Source organism: Tupaia chinensis, unplaced genomic scaffold, assembly GCF_000334495.1.
Source record: "Tupaia chinensis unplaced genomic scaffold, TupChi_1.0 Scaffold143231_1, whole genome shotgun sequence".
Taxonomy (NCBI): domain Eukaryota; kingdom Metazoa; phylum Chordata; class Mammalia; order Scandentia; family Tupaiidae; genus Tupaia; species Tupaia belangeri.
The window spans coordinates 548,461-567,561 of record NW_006203075.1 but is presented as its reverse complement, the minus strand read 5'-3'; the positions used below and the strand labels follow the sequence as shown (position 1 = coordinate 567,561).

The following is a 19,101-nucleotide window of genomic DNA, read 5'->3' as shown; positions in this document are numbered from 1 at the left end:
ATCCCTTCTCCTCCATTCTCCTGTTGGGATCTTGGGCACACATGCACACATGCCGGCATGAGTTTTAAGCCACCGGGTCTGGGATGCGAACCGCGGTCAGCTACGTGGGAGTCCAGCGACATAACCATTACGCTAACTGCTGGTTCCCGAGTATGTTTTGTTTCCATTTTCATTTACCTCAAGGTATATTTAAATTTCATTTTCAGGGTCAACGCCATAACCTAGTGGTTAAGGGAGCTGGATCCCACATGGTGGTCTATGGTTCAAATCACAGCCCTGGTAACTTGTAAAACACACTGGACATGTGTGCATGAGTGCCCCAGAATAGAGAAATAGAGGACAAGAGACTGTGGCATGGCCATACTCCATTGGGGGACAGAAAGCGAGAAATCACCCCCCATGGGGGATGGTCACGCCACAATCCCTTCTCCTCCATTCTCCTCTCGGGATCTTGGGCACGCACGCACACACGCCCGGCGTGAGATTCAAGCCCCCGGGTCCGAGATGCGAACTGCGGTCGACTACGTGGGAGTCCAGCGATATAGCCATTACGCTAACTGCTGGTTCCCGACTATTGGTTGTTTTGAAGCATATTATTTAATTTCTACTTATTTGTGGATTTTCTTTAATCCCTCCTATTACTGATGTATAGTTTCAGACTTAGGGGCAGCAGGTGGCATGGTGGTTAAAGTGCTAGATTCCCACATGACAGACCTGTAGTTCAAGTCCCAGACCTGGTGGCTTCAAAATCACTCGTCACATGTGTATGTGTGCCCAAAATCTTTGAAGGAGAAAGGATTCTAGTGTGGCTATTCTCCCTGAGGGATGAGTTCTCACTTTCCCATTTATGGTCTCTCTTTGGCAAGTGCACATGCTCTATAGCAAAAATCTTTAAAAAATAAAAAATTTAAGAGATCAACAGATAGCATATTGGTTATGTTGCTGGACTCCCATGTACTCCACCGTGATTCTAGACCCAGACCTGGCAGCTTAAATCTCACACTGGACATGTGTGCGTTGCATGCTCAAGAGCCTGAGAAGAGAATGAAGGAGAAGGAATGCAGTGTGGCCATCCCCCCTGGGGGTGATTTTTCGCTTTCTGTCTCTCTGTCTCTTTCTGTCTATCCTGTGAGCACATGCACCTGATAGCAAACATCTGTCTAACAAAAAAAAATTTTTTAAGACTTTTTTTGTGGCTTTATATAAGGTCAATTTTTGAGAATATTCTGGATATGCTTAAGAAGAATGTGTTTTGGGGACCAGTAATTGATATAATGGTTATGGTGCTGGACTCTCATGTAGTTCAATGTGGTTCAAGTCCCAGACCTGACAGCTTGAAACTCATGCCAGGCACATGTGCATGCATGCCCAAAATCCTAAGAGGAAAATGGAGAAGGGATTGCAGCATGGCCATCTCCCTAGGGGGTGATTTCTCACTTTCTGTCTGTCTCCCCAGTAAGCACATGTACCAGTAAGCACATGCACCCTATAGAAAAAAAATCTCTCTTAAAAAAAGAAGAATGTGCTTTCAGGGCCAGCAGGCGATGTGATGATTAAGGTCTCGATTCTTACATGGCCGACCACAGTTCGAGTCCAGGGCCTGACAGCTTGAAAATCATGCTGGGTGTGTGTTCATCCATGCCCAAAATCCCAGGAAGAGAATGAAGGAGAAGGGATTGCGATGTCGCCATCCTGCCTGGGGGATGGTTACGTTGCTGGACTCCCACCCTGAGGGGTAATTTCTCACTTTTCCTCTCATTGTGTCTCTCTGTCTCTCTCCAGAGAGCACACATGCCCTATGGCATAAGCAAACAATAAAAATCTTCAAAAAAAAAAATGTGGGCAACAGATGGTGTGATGGTTAAGGTGGTAGGCACACCCACATGGCTGACCCTGGTTCGAGTCCTGGACCTGATGACTTACTTTCTCACTTTCTCTGTCTTTGTGTCTCTCTCTGGTCAAATAAAATAAATGAATGAATAAATAAATAATTTTAAAAAATGAATAAAAATATGTATTCATGCTGGGCTCTAAGATTTAATGAGCTGGAAAACTGGAAGAAGGAAATCATAGTGTGATCAGACCCTATAAAGGGCACTTCTCTTTCTTTCATGCATGCACACATGCTCTCTCACAAATTTTAATTTTTCTTTTCTTTCTTTCCTTTTTTTTTTTTTTTTGAGAGATTTTTGTTATAGGAGCACGTGCACTCACTGGAGAGACAGAAGAAACAGAAAGCGAGAAATCAACCCCCGGGGAGATGGCCACACTGCAATCCCTTCTCCTCCATTATCTTATTAGGATTTTGGGCACACATGTACATGAGCCTGGTGTGAGTTTCAAGCCTTCAGGTCTGGTTGGCCATGTGGGAGTCCAGTGATGTAACCATTACAGTATCTGCTTGTCCAGACTTCTTTTTTAAAAAAAGGACTGTGTATCTGCTGCTATTGAATGGAATGTTCTATATAGATCTGTTAGATTAATTTGGCATAAATGTAGTTTAAGTCGTGTTTCCTTATTGATTTTCTGTCCAAATGATCTGTTTCTTGTTGAAAGTGAGGTAATGAAGTGGCCTGTTCTCACTGTATTGTGGTCTATCACTCCACAGATCTATTAGTATTTGCTTTATATATTTAGGTGTTTGGATGTTTGGTGACTATATATTTACAATTATTATGTCTTCTTGATGAATTGATGCCTTTATTACTATATAATTATCTTCTTTGTCTCATTTTACAGTTTTTTTTTTTTTTGGAGAGATTTTCACTGTAGGGCGCGTGCGCTCGCCAGACAGACAGAGAGAGACATAGAGACAGAAAGCGAGAAATCACCCCCCAGGGGGGATGGTCACGCCGCAATCCCTTCTCCTTCATTCTCCTCTCGGGATCTTGGGCACGCACGCACACGCACCCGGCGTGAGTTTTAAGCCACCGGGTCCGGGACAGGAACCGCGGTCGACTACGTGGGAGTCCAGCGACATAGCCATTACACTAACTGCTGGTTCCCTCATTTTACAGTTTTTGACTTGAAGTCTATTCTAGCTGATATAAGCATCATGACTACTGATCTCTTTTTGAGTTTCACTTACATGGAATACCTTTCTGTCTGTGATGGTTCATTTAAGTGTCAACCTGACTGGATTAAGTGATACCTAGATAACTGATAAAGAATTTTTAATATTTTTGGAGTGTGTCTGTGAGGATGTTTCTGGAGGAGACTGGCATGTGGGTTAGGGGACTGAGTGTGGATCATTCACCTTTACTGGGTGTGGGCATTAGCTGATTGTCTGGTGGCCCAGGTAGAGCAAAAATGGCATAAGAAAAGTGAATTTGCTTTCTCTCAGAACTGGTCTACCCCTTTTCTCTTGCACTTGGGCAGCAGAAACCCAGTTTTCCTGGCCTTTTGACTCCAGGACTTATACCAGTAGCTCCTTAGATTATTAGGCATTTGATGTTGGACTATTACATCTTTGGTTTCTCTGGTTCTGAGTCTTTTGGGCTTCCTGTATTGGTGTAGTCTTATTTAGAAAGAATCTGGTTGGGGACATTTGATCTTCCTGTACTTACATATTTCCCCATATTTAAAGTTTTTTTTAAAATTTCTTTAAATAAGCATTCTAAACTTTGGTCTGTCTCTTCTTTTTAAACTTTTATAAGTTGACAATTTACTCATAATTTTAGTTGCCAGGTCCACTTTCCAGAGAGAGAGAGAGAGAGAGAGAGTGAGGGAAAGTATCCTCCACCCCCAAAAGGACACAGTGTTGGGGAAAACGGCAGCACCGATCCTGAAACGGTCATAGCTACTTGCCTGGGGGACAGTTTTGCAGCCACATCTCCCTCTCTGAAGTTCCTGGTGGGAATGGTTGTTGGCTACTGCAATGGGAAGAGATGTCAGTTTCCTCTGGAGCAGGGCACTGAGGACTACAATGGCTTCTGCTTGCTATACAGCTGATACCAATAGCCTCTGCCTTTTTTCTTTGCTCCTTACCACCTCCTGGCATCTCAGGTATGTCAGTCTCACCTGAGACCTGGGTATTCCCCATTTTTATATCTAGATAGTCTCCATTTTTTAACTCCACTATATTGGGACAAATTCCTTAATAGGCCCTCGAGCCCCCTCTCTGGGTTATTTTTGTTTGTAAGTAGCTGTCTACATTTTTTTTGTAGGGCGGACGAAGGCTAGTATATCCTATTCTACCATACTGGTTGACAAAGGACTTCTTGTTAATAGCATAGCAGACAGCGTGACTTTTCTACTTTCTTTGGTTCACTTTTTCTCCCAAGTCCCATGAAGCTGATGTTGAAGCAGGATTTTGTAGATTTTATACACATGGTGAATGTGCTTCAAGTCCCAGGAATGGGTTAGGAGTTGGTGAGTTTTTATTTGTAGGTGGCAGAATGTGCACATGGAAACAGAGTAGGCTAATAGGGAACATTTTCAAAGTGTGAGAAAGAAGAGTATCTTCCAAGTACCATCTGAAAGTCTACAGAGTGAAGCCTCACATGGAAAAGAGAACAAATTTCAAAGCCCAGGAAGCTAATACCCTATTTTCTACTACTGCTAACCATTATACTCTTCTAATTGATTTGCAGAAAGTAGGTGTTGCAGATTGCGTTCTCCAAGAAGCAGATTCTGAGTTAGGGTTTGGGGCACCAGATGCTTATTACCTTGGGATTAAAACCGGTGGGGGAAAGAAAAGAAGCATGTTGTGGCAGAGAGAAAAGTCAAGCTGCAGTGCAAGCCTGATGACAGTTTTGTCATTGCCAGCGAGGGTTCTGGGACTAAACTGGCTGGTCATAGTCATGTTAATTTGGGCAGAAATGGTGAGACCTTTTATCCCAGTGCCAATGAACCATCAGATGGATGCCATTGGGAAGAGGTGTGACCACAGGTGAGAGAACTCTGCAGTTGTGGCAGTCCTGGAAGGAGCTGAGATTTGGGTCCAAAGAAACCAGCAGCTGAGCAGTAAGTCTTATTTTGAATGGAATCTGGGTGTACAACTGTGTGTCCACCACCATTTGCCTTTTGTACTGCTAAAATCTACTTCTTAAAATATGTTCAGAGAGAAGCTCTTCTAGGACTCTGGTGGCCTTTCCTGCTGCAGAAAACATAGTAAAAGAATGTTAGTGAGATGAACAATAGCCCTTCTAAGTGCAGATTGTCTGAGGGCCACAAATGATAGTCATTGTCTCCTTCCTCCACAGTTCAGTCAAGGTGCCTCTCATCCGCAGGTGATTCTTTTACTGAGAAAGAAGCACTCTTCTTCAGGATGCTGTATTCACCTTTAAAAAATTATTTATTATTATTATTATTATTAATATTATTTTAATCCAACCAGAGAGAAAGCAAGCTGCTGGGTCTGGGACTCGAACCATGGTTGGTCATGTGGGAGTCCAGCCTCTCAACCACCATGCTGCCTGCTGGCCCCATCATCTTAAAGTGATATCCAGCCCTCTCTGAAGTGTTTGGATACTTCTCTTTTTCCCTGCATACATTTATTTGAGTAAAGACCATCAGTCGCATTGGGGAAGAATTTTTACCAAGTACATTCACTCTGATGTAGGAACTAGGCAAAAGATCATGAAATTTTATTGGGACAACTTCTCTCAGCCTCCTAATTAGCTGTCCTTAATTTTAGGGGTATCAACCCATATATCCCTCTTTCAAGTGTCAAGGTCCAGTTCTTTCCCAAAGAGGGTCTTGATCTTAGTGGAGCAGACCTGACTTTGGGGATTGAACTTTCTTTAGACAGTACCTACTCTAACAAGTTCTGGCTCTAGTTCTGTTTTCTCTGTCCTCCTGCTGCAGGAAATGAAAGCCGCTTCATATCCATCCAGCTAAAGAGACCCTATGGTTCCTTATGGTTTCCACTTGATTTCTCTTCTCTTCTCTTCTCTTCTCTTCTCTTCTCTTCTCTTCTCTTCTCTTCTCTTCTCTTCTCTTCTCTTCTCTTCTCCCTTATGGTTTCCACTTGATTTCTCTTCTCTTCTCTTCTCTTCTCTTCTCTTCTCTTCTCTTCTCTTCTCTTCTCTTCTCTTCTCTTCTTTTTTCTCTTCTCTTCTCTTCTCTTCTCTTCTCTTCTTTTCTTTTCTTCTTTCTTCTCTCTCTCTTTTTCTTCCTTCAGTATTAATTTAACACTTTCTTTTATGTTGTATTACAAGCTAAGAAAATGTCAGGTTAATTTTGAAGGCTAATCTTTACCCCTTAAAGAAAATATACAAACAGTAGTACTTTTATAATAGATCATTTTTCACATACTATAAGCAAAATCACTAAAATATCTATATGCTTGTTTTCTTAAACTACAATGAGCCACAAAATGGGTGGAAAAATTGGTTTACTTTTTTGTGGCAAATAAACATCTTGGGAAAATACATGGCATGCCTTTTTAAAACCGTCTATACCAAACACTGAAAACAACTAAACTTTAATAGTCACCCATCCCCTTTTTCTTATCTGAATAGCCACCACCATAGCTACCTCCTTGCTGGAATTTCCCAGATCCTCTGTAGTCTCCTTTAGAACCACCTCTATAATCTCAGGGGCCTCCTCTATAGACTCCTCTACCACCTTCTCCCCAGTTGGGGCCACCTCTGAAGCCTCCACTTTGTAGCTGCCACCTCCTACAAAGCCTCTGCCCCTTCCATAGCCTCACTGCTACAGCTACTGACATAACTTCCATCACTATAACCTTCCCTTCTATATCCATTTCCATTGTCATATTGGGCCATCATGGGAGGACACAGACCATCCCATACCCTGCACTGCTAGTCATAAGGTTGATTCCAACAGCTGAGGGCCTAGAGATTTGGTGTATTATGTTCAGCATATGTTCACACATGAGTCCAACTGACTGAAGATAGCAGAATGTTTGGTTACTTCAAAAACCAGAGCCTCCATGGAAGCCCAGAGAGCAGTACTGCAGGCAGCAGCTTCATGAGATATATTGCTGTCTGATCGAGTCATCTATAAGCACAATCTGCTCCTCAGACTGGACTTTCTTGGAGGCAAATAGAAGCTGCTGTAGGGGAGTGTCTAAGGTCATGCCTTTAGCAGGGATGGCTTGGGTTTGAATCTTTTTACCAAATGCAAAAAAAAGGGAGATGAATATTTCATGTCTTGGCTACTGAAAGGACGATAAGTAGATGATTTGTGGTTAAGTACATTAACCACCCTTTGGTAGTGAGAATCTTTCTCTTTCCTTATGATTGCATCCGTTGGGATAAATACCAAAGGCCAGAAGAGAGATAACGACATCCAAGTATTAGTAAACACTTATGTCAATAAACAGTTTTCTGGAGACTCAGAATTAATCGGAATTTTTTTGAGCTGAGCTTTAGTCATCGAGTGGCCATATTGAGTCTTTTGTGTTCACAAAAACATATTTCTGCTGCTTCTCTACCCATTGGTAGCCTCATCCAGGCTTAGAATACTGATAAAAGGGCCACATGATCAGAAAATCTGGTTCCAGCAAAATTTCAATGGACATTCACTGATAACAGGTTCTGGACAGCAAATAGCAGCAGAGATGGTAAAGATGGCATCCCCCACATAGAAAACACAGCCCATTATCATGATTTTGCCAGGATAGTGCTCAATGGAGAGGTTAGCCAGGATTCGTCCCAGAGGAGTTAGCTCATCAGTTGCATCTAATGCATCGAGCTCTCTGAGTATACTCTGCTTCAATTACAGCATTTAAAGGTGGAGGTTCAATTGTCTTAGCCAGAAATCAGACAGTTCCTCCTAGATGGAGAAGTTTTATGCTCAAGCAATTTTGTTCAATGGTGTTTGAAACATCTCTGGTTCTGTGTGCATTTTTAGTCTCTCAAAACAAGTTTGGCTGCAGAAGTGAAAACAGAATCCCGGCCATACACAGCCAGCGTCCCCTTTCCACTGCTCAAGGTTGGTTTTAGATGCCCTGCTTGGGCATCCTGCCCTTCTGATAGCATTGTTGGTCATATTATTGCACACAGTGAACTCTTTCACTTTCTGTTGCACAAGTCAATAACATAAAAAACATCATTTATGATATTGCTTGTTTCAGCAATGTTTGTGAACAAAATGACTTGGTGATTCTGACTTGTACAGGATCAAATACTTCATGTTGTTCCTCTTGAAGAACCTGAGAATGCAGAGGTAGAATCGAATACCTATGTCTTCCAAAATGTGGATTCATTTCCAAATGCTTCTGCATAGTATAAATCAAATTCCAGCCAGGCAAAAAAACTTGACATGGCTCCAGGAACACAGTGTTCTGGGACCAGGAGTTGGCATAATGGTTACATTGCTGGACTCCCACAAGACTGATTGTGGTTCGAGTCCCAGACCTGGTGGCTTAAAGGATGCCAGGCACATATGCATGTGTGCTTGAGATCCCCAGAGGAGAATGGAGGAGGGATTGCAGCATGGCCATCTCAATGTACTTAAGTACAACTTCAACAAGTTCAAAAGGAGTTTCCTTTTCATTTGATTGATCCATGCTTATTCTCATTTCTGGACCATATTCATCACCACAGAGCAGGTTGCAATTTGTGTCATCATCTTCACCATCATCAGTCTTGACCTTGTTCTTCTTCTCCTCTGGTGGAAGAATGAAGTGTTTCATCTGAATGCAGTCTTCCAGAAAATATTCTTGAACTGAGTAAGTCCTCCCATAAACTTCAAGGATGGGACAATTGAAGAAATATTCACAAAACATGCTGGTATCAATAGCAGCACATATAAGGACAATGTGAGCTTCAGGGTAAGCATGAACCACATCATGGAGTCCTACCAAAAGTCCGTATTAATGTCTCTTTTATGTATTTCTTCTACAATTACGTGATTGATTCCTCAAATGCCTGCTTCTAATTTTCTTATGAGCACACTTGCAGTACAAAACATTACAGAGGCGTGAGGATGGGGAAGTACAGACACAAATTGAACAACAGAGCCACCGCTTTCTCCAGGCTCTTTTCTCTCCTCTGTAACTCCCTCTGCCATAGCAGCTACACTGATTCTCCCGGGCTGAGTTACCACAATATTATACTCTGCTGCTTGGTCATTCTGGATAAAGGCATCTAAAATGAACTGGGGAACCTGTGTGGTTTTACCACTTGCAATAGCTCTGTAGATAATAACAACTAAATAATCACTGATTGCTTCCAGGATTTCGCTTCCAAATATCTTCACAGGTAGTAACTCTCCTATAAGATTGCTTACAAATCGTGATCTTGTTCCAGCTGATACATTAATTTATTTTTAAAAAAATATTTATTTATTATTATTTTTTAAGAGATTTTTGCTATAGTACATGTGCGCTTGACAGACAGAGAGAGACAGACAGAAAGTGAGAAATCATCTCCCCAGGGAGATGGCCACACCACAGTCCTTTCTCCTCTATTCTCCTCTCAGGATTTTGGGCATGCACATACACGTCCCCAGCATGAGTTTAAGCTGCCAGGTCCAAGACATGAACTGCAGTTGACTATGTGGGAGCCCAGTGACATAACCGCTACGCCATCTGCTGGTCACTATTATTACTTTTTAATTTGCTATGAGATCTATGTGCTCACCAGAGAAAGAGAGAGAGAGAGAGAGAGAGAGAGAGAGAGAGAGAGAGGGAGAGAGAAGAGGAGCAGAGAGGGAGAGGAGAGGAGAGGAGAGGAGAGGAGAGGAGAGGAGAGAAGGAGAGAAGGAGAGAAGTAAGAAAGTAAGTTGCTATGTCCAGGACTCAAACCGCAGTCAGCCATGTGGGAGTCTAGCACCTGAACCACCAGTCCCTCTCTTGACTTTCGATTGCTTGTTCCTCTCAGCTTTTTATCATCTTTTTCTAGAGAATCCGTGCAGTTTATTGTCAGCTAAGGAATTCCTTTGTTCTCAGAGGTACTATTACATCCACACTTCTCCAATGTCTGATGTATCAAATCTACTGGAGTATTTCTTTCCCCTTCTATGTCATCCCAGTTCATCACTAGTGGAAACTGGAACAATTGCACAGCTACCAGCAGCCAGGGACTGTCTGTGTTTCATTTACTATAGTGATAGCATTCTCCTTACCCAATAGGCGATGAATGATCCATCTCTTAATCTGTTTCAACTATTTTCTTAGACTACTTCTGTAGGTTGGGCTTTCTGGAAAGTAGAAAGAGTTGGTGTTTAGGGTGTGGAATGTTTATTAGAGATTGTCACTGTGGCCAAGACCTGTGGAAAGGAGTAGAAAGAAGCAGGATTGAGCAGTGGGAATGGTTTGAGCTGTGATGCAGGTTGAAACAACAGTCTTGACCAAAGAACCTACTCTGAAACTAAAATAGTCTATCACTCTTTAGATCTACCAATATTTGCCTTACATATTTAGGTGTTCCAGTGTTGGGTGACTATACATTTATAATTATTGTATCTTCTTGATGAATCAATCCCTCTATTATTATATATTTATCTTCTTTGATAATTAAAATAGACTGTCATAGTTTTCCTGTGTTGGGCCCAAATTATAGGGCCTTTGTACCCCTCTGTTAATGTGTCATTGACTATGAGCTGCCTTGGGAGTATTAACCTGGGGCTAGGCATAATCTATAGCTGAGTAGAACCCATTAGGGCCTTCAGCTAAAGGCTGCCTCCTGACAACACGTCTAGTGGCTGCAGCCAAAAGTCCTTCCATGAAAGGAGATCTGTGTGGTATGACATCATAGTGAGTGAGGCAGTGCCTGAATCAGTTAAGAGAAAGTCTTCTCCTCCATGATCATCTATAGACATGGCTCTGCCTTTATTGTGTACTATTAGGTAGAGATTAACTACCCATATGAAGTAAGCCAGCTAAAAAAGGTATATAATATTGGTTCCCATCACCCACCTTCTTGGTCTACAGGGAGGGCATGTTACATGGCTGCCCCTAAATAAGTTCACTAGGTAATTTTTCTTTCAATGAATGTGTACCATTAATATTTCAATCAGCCATTCTGTAAGTGATATCATGGCTGACCTCTTCTTCTCCCTAACAGTTCCTGTCAGTTAATAGTTATCCTGAATTTTTGTTTTGTTTTGTTTTGTTTTTGTTTGTTTGTTTTGTGCTGTTTTATGGTAAAAATAAATTATTTCAGTCTGCTTAGGTTGTTGTAACAAAATATCTTAGATTGGGTAACTTGTAAACAGTAGAAATTTATTGCTCAGTCCTAAAGGCTAGAAGTCCAAGGTCAAGTTGCCAGCAGATTCCCGTGTCTGGTGAGGGCTTGCTGTGTGCTTTATAGTACCTCCTACGTGTCCTCATATGCTGGAAGGACTGAACAACCTTCTCCATACGTTTTCGTCAGCGTCCTAAGCCCAGGCATGAGGGTGGCCTCATCTTTTAATACCACCCCAATAGGATTTAGGTGTCAACATACAAATTTGGGGGAATACAAACATTCAGACCACGGCACACACATAATAGCAAAGTTGGCTCATTTGGGACCAACATTTGGTGTAATGGCTATGTTGCCATATTCGCATGTGGTTGACCGCGGTTCAAGTCCTGGACCCAGTGGCTTAAACTCACACCGGGCGCATGTGCGTGTGTGCCCAAGATCCTGAGAGGAGAATGGAGGAGAAGAGATTGCATTGTGGACACCCCCCTGGTGGGGGGATTTCTCATTTTCTGTCTCTCTGTCTTTCTGGCGAATGCACGTACCCTATAGCAAAAAGCCTCTCAAAAAAAAAAAAATTAAAGATCTTAATTAAACTAAAAATATGAACAAAGCTAAAGTCTTGTGACAAGTCTACTATAATTTTCTTCATAAACATTTTTTTCTCTCTCCATTCCCCCTTTTACTAAAGAGAAGTACAAACTAACTTATTTGCTATTAATTATAATAACAATAATAAGAGTAGTCTCAATTTTGTCTGTTATTTCCACAAAAACTCATAAGAATTCAATTTCTGAAGAGAGAGACAGAATGGGAAAGCAAGAAAGGAAGCCACGAGGTCCAGGACTCAAACTGCAGTTGGCCATATGGAAATCTAATGCCCTTAACCACCACGCCATCTGCTGGCCCCAACATTCTGAACTTTTAAAGCTTTATCCCACCACGTTTCCTTAAGTAGCTACTGCTCTGTTGCTCTAACTGGATGTTACCAGCTAAGCTGGTATCTAAGAAGAAACCATTGTATTTGAGGTGTTCTGTCCTTTTCTACATTATGAATGACTTTCTGAGGACTGGACTACTTACTGGTTTCTGCCCTCACTGGCCTTGCTCCTTTAAAGATACTGGTACCCTCAACCTAAGATTCAGCCTTGCCAGCTTCTGGATCATCTTGAAGCCATTGCTTTTCCTTTGTACCTAAGTGGACAATGTTTTATGCATTTCAAACCAGAGTCACTAGAGTGTGGAATTCATTTTGCTGCTCTAAACCTGGGTTTTGTGTGTCTAGGGAGAGAACTGACTTTCCATATATCCTAAAGCTACAGCCTTCTGCTCATCCCTCCATACTATCCCAGGCCGTCTGGATTTCTGCCTCAGCTAACTCCTCTGAATTCAAGCTTCCCATTGAGACAGGAGTTGAGCTGGAATCAACTCCATATGAATAGGATTCCCACTGCCTGCCCTTAGCAAGATGGATCCGGTGCTCCACACACCCAAGGCTTTGTTAGATGCCTGCTCCTGAAACCCCAAACTGCTGCCTCTCCTGACTTCCTGTTTCCTACTCTCTATAACCCTGCCCACTGGAATATACCAAATTTCAATGCCAGCTTGAATCAGTGGTGGATTTGCCTTTTGAACAATAGCTTTCTATCTTGTGACCCAACATTATAACTGGATTAATTCCTCCTCAACCTGGACTTAGGTTCCAGTATACCCCAAGGTCAAGCTCAGATAAGCTTTCCGCACTGATAAATGCAGCCAGGTGTTATGTCTTTTAAAAATTTCTCATAAATTACCCTCCATATAAAGCCTTGTAGAACTTCCTCCTCTCTACTGTATTGCATGTGTGCTTCTTTTAAAATCTACTAATTATCTAAATTTGTGACAGTCATTCTAGTTTGTTACTGAGTTTCAAATTCCATTTTGTTTTAGAGCCCTAGGAAAATTGCTCAGGTTGCTTTAATTAGTATCAATTTGGTTGTCAAATTTTCAAGATGAAGCCATTGTGTTCAGCATTATTTAAAGCTAGGGCATTAAAATTAGCTGGGGATTTTTCAAGAATCACTCATTATGACCCAGTTTTAAAGTTATTTTAAATGTAACATTAAAAAAAGAATTCTTAATAAATCTGTACTCTATTTCTTTGGGCTATAATATCTCCATGTTATGTAAAAAGTTAATTGCTAGCCAAAGGTATCACTTTTCACTGTGTAAAACATAATGTCAACTCAGTTGTCTTTATTGAGAGAAGCAGAGGTTGAATAATTTAAAAGTAATTTATATTTGTCCTTGGGATGCTTTTGCCCTTAAATTCGAATATGGGTGAGTTTAATATTCTAGGGAATTCCTGTCAAAATAATGAAACTATGTTATGAAGATCTCAAATCAGGAGGCTGATGAGTTCATTATTCTACTATTTTGTAGTTGCTCTTCTATGCTGAACAGAAGCAAGTTAAACTGAGCTCTATTCCTCTCTGGTAGATTAGACCATTGAACACAGATGGTAAAATTTAGATATGTAGGAAGAATTCAGTAACAAAAGCTATTGAAATAAGGATTTTTGGATCCCTATTGGGTTATGTGAGTAGGAAAAAATAAAGCAGACAAACAAAAAATAAAAAATTGTAGGAAATAAAAAAAGGAATATAAATGATAGGAAAAAATAACATTTAGAAAAAAATACAGCAGAAATGATGTAAAAGAACAGAAAATGACAACACACAAAGTACGGTGCTGGCTTTGACGCCACCTGCCAAGTTCTGCATTTGGCATGCCATCGGGATAGAGGTAAAAAGGAGAAGGAAATGAAATACTACATAAACAAAGTAAAAACTAGTGTCTTTGAAAATTAAGATAAAATTAGGATATCTCTTGTATCTAGTATATAAGAAATGCAAACGTATAATACTTAAAAGCAAATACTGGGACCAGCAGTTAATGTAATGGCTATGTTGCTGAACTCCCATGTAGTCGACCGCGGTTCAAGTCCTGGACCAGGTGGCTTAAACTCATGCCGGGTGCATGTGCGTGCGTGCCCAAGATCCTGAGAGGGGAATGGAGGAGAAGGGTTTGCAGCGTGGCCATCCCCCTAGGGGGTGATTTCTCGCTTTCTTTCTGTCTGTCTGGCGAGCGCATGCACCCTATGGCGAAAACCTCTCCAAAAAAAAAAAAAAAAAGGAAAGAAAGAAAATGCTCTTTTGTATAATTTGAATTATTTTTACTATATGTATCCTTTATCTATTTCCTAACAACAAACTTGAAAATGCAATAGACGTCTTGAAATTGAAAGTATATAGAACTGGATGGTAACAGCAAATGTTTCTCCTAATAATAAATACCTACCACTCTATTCAGCTAGCTTAGTTTTCCATAAAATTTTTAAATTTAAAAAATGGCATTTGGGACCAGCGGATGGCATGGAGGTTAAGGCAGCTGGAGCCCATGGTCAGTCATGTGAGAGTCCAGCACTTTAGCTACCACACCACCTGCAGGCCTTAATAAATAAATTTAAAAAATAATTTATTGGTGAGGGATATGGCCTGGGCATCTTATATGGGATTTTAAAAAATTTCTAATTCAATATCTTTACCTTATATGGTTCTATTCACCTTTTCTATCTATTCTTGAGTCAAATTTGGTAATTTGTCTTACTAGGTGTATTATTTTTCTATTTCATGTTTCATTTGTTTCTACTCTCATGTTTATATTGATTTTTTTCTTTATGTTTGCTTTATATATAGTTTACTCTTCTTTTTCTAATTTATGGAGGGAAAAGTTTAGGCTATCAACTTGAGATCTTTCTTCTTTTTTTAAATATGTTTACAGCTCTGTGTTTCTAAGTATAGTTTTAGTTGTGATCCACATGTTTGGTATATTGTGTTTTCATCTTTATTCATCTCAAGGTATTTTCTGATTTTCCTGTGATTTCTTCTTTGACCAATTAATTAGAAGTGTGTTAGTTAAGTTTCATATATCTGAGAATAATCCAAGTTTCCTTAGTTATTAATTTCTTATTTTATTCCATTCTTGTTGGAGAACTATACTTCGTTTTATTCCAAACCATTTAAATTTGTCGAGGCTTGTTTTATGGCCTAATATGTGATTTTTCCTGGAGAATGTTCCAGGTGCTCTTGAGAAGAATGTGTATACCACTGTTTTGGGCGGAGTATTTCCATAGATGTCTATTAGGTCTAATTGGTTTATGGCTTTTTTTTTTAACCTAAAGCCAAGAGAGAGGTAGGGTAAGTAGTTAGAAACTGCTCACATGTGTGCAAATGCAGCTAGATATAGAAAATCAGCAAGGCCTGGAAATCAGTGAGACAGAGTCTACGGAAGCTGATGTTGGGCAAAGACCATGGAAGTGGATGGAGAAATTCCCAAGTCGATGTGCGTAAGACTGTAGCAGCTTGTCATGTATTTTGCGCCTTATTTCCAGGGGACCTCTAAAAGCTTTTATAGAAGCATGAGAGAAGCAGATACAACACTCTAGGTTCTTACCAATAAGAATCCAAGTTGTAAGCAACAGATCCAAGTAGCTGAAGAATCATGGTGGTGCATAAGAACAGAAACTGCTGTAGTCCAGCCTAAGCTGGCAGAAAGGATTTGACTTCTATATCAACTCATGAAGGCAAAGATCGTAGATGTAAAGGAAACAATCTTATTTGGATCTGAATGTTGTGTACCATGAAACATCTAAAATCACTTTTCTGGAGTAAAATAGAAGAGATTTCATATTTCTGGAGTGAAATGTATTAAGTTTTGAACTTTTAGACACATTACCTAAGGTATTATGGGAACTATAAAATAAAGGGGGATAATCATTCTTCATGGTTAGGGCAACTGTCAAAATGAAAATAGCTCGGGTCTAGCAGATGGCATGGCGGTTAAGGCACTGGACTCCTACATGGCCAACTGCAGTTCAAGTCCCGGACTTGGTGGCTTACTTTCTTACTTTCGCTCTCTCATAAAGTGCACATGCCCCATAGCAAAATTTTAAAATAATGGTAGGGGCCAGTAGATGGCATAATGACTACATCGCTGGACTCCCCGTAGTTCAAGTCCCAGACCAGGTGGCTTAAAACTCACACTGAGTGTGTGTGTGTGTGTGTGTGTGTGCGCGTGTGTGTGTGCATACATTCCCAACATTCCAAGAAGAGAATGGAGGAGAAGGGATTGTGGCATGACCATCTCCCCTGGGGGATGACTTCTCACTTTCTGTCTCTATCTCTTTGATGAGAGCACATGCCCTATAGCAAAAATCTCCCTAAAAAAATGATAATAATAATAAATTTAAAAAGAAAGAATTATGAAAACAGCTCACATGTGATGAAATAGTTATGCTTATAAATAGATATTGTTGACTGGGGCTTTGCTAATACTGAAAGAATCATAATTTTGTCTAGTAGCAGGACCTATTTTCAATTCAGACCACAATCAGAAGGTGATCCTTTCAGCTCAGGAAAATGTTGTATATGACAAGTTGTATAAAACTAGGGCAGAGTTGCCAGACATTTTATAGTAAAGCTACTTGGCCTCCTATCTCACTCTCCTGTCTCCGGCCTCATGCCGTGTTCTGGTTGTTCGGTAGGGTCTTGTGGCCTATGTCTGAATATCAGGACTTTCTCATGTAAGAGGCCAAAGGGACCTCAGTCGTGTAAGAACTTCAGTGTCAGGAGAGAGAAGATGACAAGAAAGCTAGTGGAACCTGCCTTGGTTTTCCCTTTGTTTCTGCATGCGTGGGAAAGATAATGCAAAAAAAAAAAAAGCCAGCTAGGATAAGCCTTCTGGATATGGGAAGGAAGAGAGAATTAATGCTCCACCCATGTGTGAGACCTTTAATGCACAATGATTCCACTAACACAGGTTTTCCCAACAGAATTCTGGAGTCTGGTCTATCAGTCTTTTCTAGGAGGAGGGAGAGAGATCGGAGAAGAAAGGCCTCCTTGAGAGGACCTCTTCCAAGCTGCTTAAAGTGCTCAGTCTATGCTTTATCTTTTATTTACTTTTTGTCTCAGGTATTATTCTGCATGAACATAAAGTGCCTTTCCTCCTTGGAGTTTGTTGCATAAACTTACGAGTGATAAACACAGATGCCTTTCCTAGAAACACAAAGCCATAAAATCACAGAGCTAGAAGGAACCTTAGATAACATCTGATGAAATCCAATGCTCTCATTCATGTTTCGCGATAAGGAGCCCAGAGAAGTGGAATGATTTTCACAATGACATTCAGATACTTAACGGCAGGAACAAATACGAAGTTTATGGCAGCAGAAGGAAAGCTGACTGCAACTCAGTATTTTATTACAAGTAAGGGCCATATAAAACAATCACACCCTACCTCACCTGGCACATAAATGCAGTATTCCAAAGGAATAAGCTTAACTAAAAGTCAAAAGGAACAAAAGTATCCTCAAATTATTGCATTTCTGAGCCCGCCTGTTTTCTTATATAGGATGTAGCTCTCTCATCTGTATCTGAAATGGCTTTTTTTCTTACATAGCGGTTAAAAACTGCAAAACTGTCTCTGTGTTATCATGTGAAGTATATAGACTCGCCAAGGTTTTCTGTAACATGTGATACACATAGCCAGAAAATAGCTGTGTCAATTGAGCATTTTGTTAAAATGCTATTTATCCCGTTTTCTCTACTCTGAGAGGTCAAATGGTAAAACTCTAGGCCCACCTAGCCTGGTAAAGACTTACTCAACTAAGGATTTTGCATAACTAATGGGTTTGTTGAGACTGACTCAACCCATGTACTAGAAAAAGAACTAGCAGCTTTTTAAAAAAGGATTATTTATTAATTTTATTTATCATTATTATTATTTTTAAAATTTGCTACAGGGCACATCCACTCACTAGAGAGAAAGAGAGAGAGAGAGAGAGAGAGAAAGAAAGCAAGCAAGCAAGCAAGCGGCCAGGTCCAGGACTTGAACCACAGTGGGCCACATGAAAGTCCGTTGCCTTAACCACCATAGTATCCTCTGGTCCCAGAACTAGTAACCTTTTAATATATCTTTTAAAGCATGTATCAGAACTAACAACATTGTAAAGTAGTAAATTCAAAGACAAAATAGGACAATGGGAATTAAGAGCACTGCATAACGAAGCAATTTGTGAGGGGCATAAACAGCTATTGGTGAGAGAATTAGCAGCATCTTAGCAAAATAGGGGAGGGTGTATCTGAGTCAGGCCAGACCGGGACAAAAATGATCCTTCTAACCACCTCAGCTAAGGTTTTGTCCCGAGAATCTGTATCACATTTCTACCAAAGTTCATATTCAGTTTGTTAAAACACGTTTATGTTAATAAACCTTTCAGTCATGTTCAACTAATTTGTTTTTTGGCTGATATAAAGTTCTGAATTTGAATAACTCTTGCAAAGATTAGGACTAGCAGGATTTCAAATAATGATTACAGTCAAGATTCTAGAGCTTAAAAACTATAGCGATGGAGAGCAGATAACTGTCAAGAGTGGTGGGAGAAGGTGACCACAGAGGGGTTCCATGAGGGAATTTTGGGGGCCTGGAACCGCTTTGTATCTTGAGTGTGCAGATAAATAATTGACTCTGAGCATATGTTGAACTCATAGAAGTGGACACTAAGAGTGAATATTACCATATATAAATTTGAATTTTGGGACCAGCAGTTAGTGTAATGGCTATGTCGCTGGACTCCCACGTAGTCGACCGTGATTCGTGTTCCAGACCCGGTGGCTTAAACTCATGCCGGGCGCGTGTGCGTGCGTGCCCAAGATCCCGAGAGGAGAATGGAGGAGAAAGGATTGCGGTGTGGCCATCCCCTCTGGGGGGTGATTTCTCGCTTTCTATCTCTCTTGTCTGTCTAGCAAGCGCATGCATCCTATAGCAAAAACTTCTCAAAAAAAAACAAACTTGAATTTTAAAAATGTTAAGGAACAGAAGAATGTGGGGCCTAACTGGGCAAAACCTCTCCTCTGTTCTCTCCATGTCGTCTTTCTATGGTAGGTGTCACTTTAACAAGTTT

General features: G+C 40.7%; 1 pseudogene; it reads right to left on the bottom strand.

Annotated features, from left to right (window-relative positions):
- Positions 1-6,427: 6,427 nt before the first annotated feature.
- Positions 6,428-17,274, bottom strand: LOC102489464 (ATP-dependent RNA helicase A-like; annotated as a pseudogene).
- Between the last annotated feature and the right edge of the window lie 1,827 nt (positions 17,275-19,101).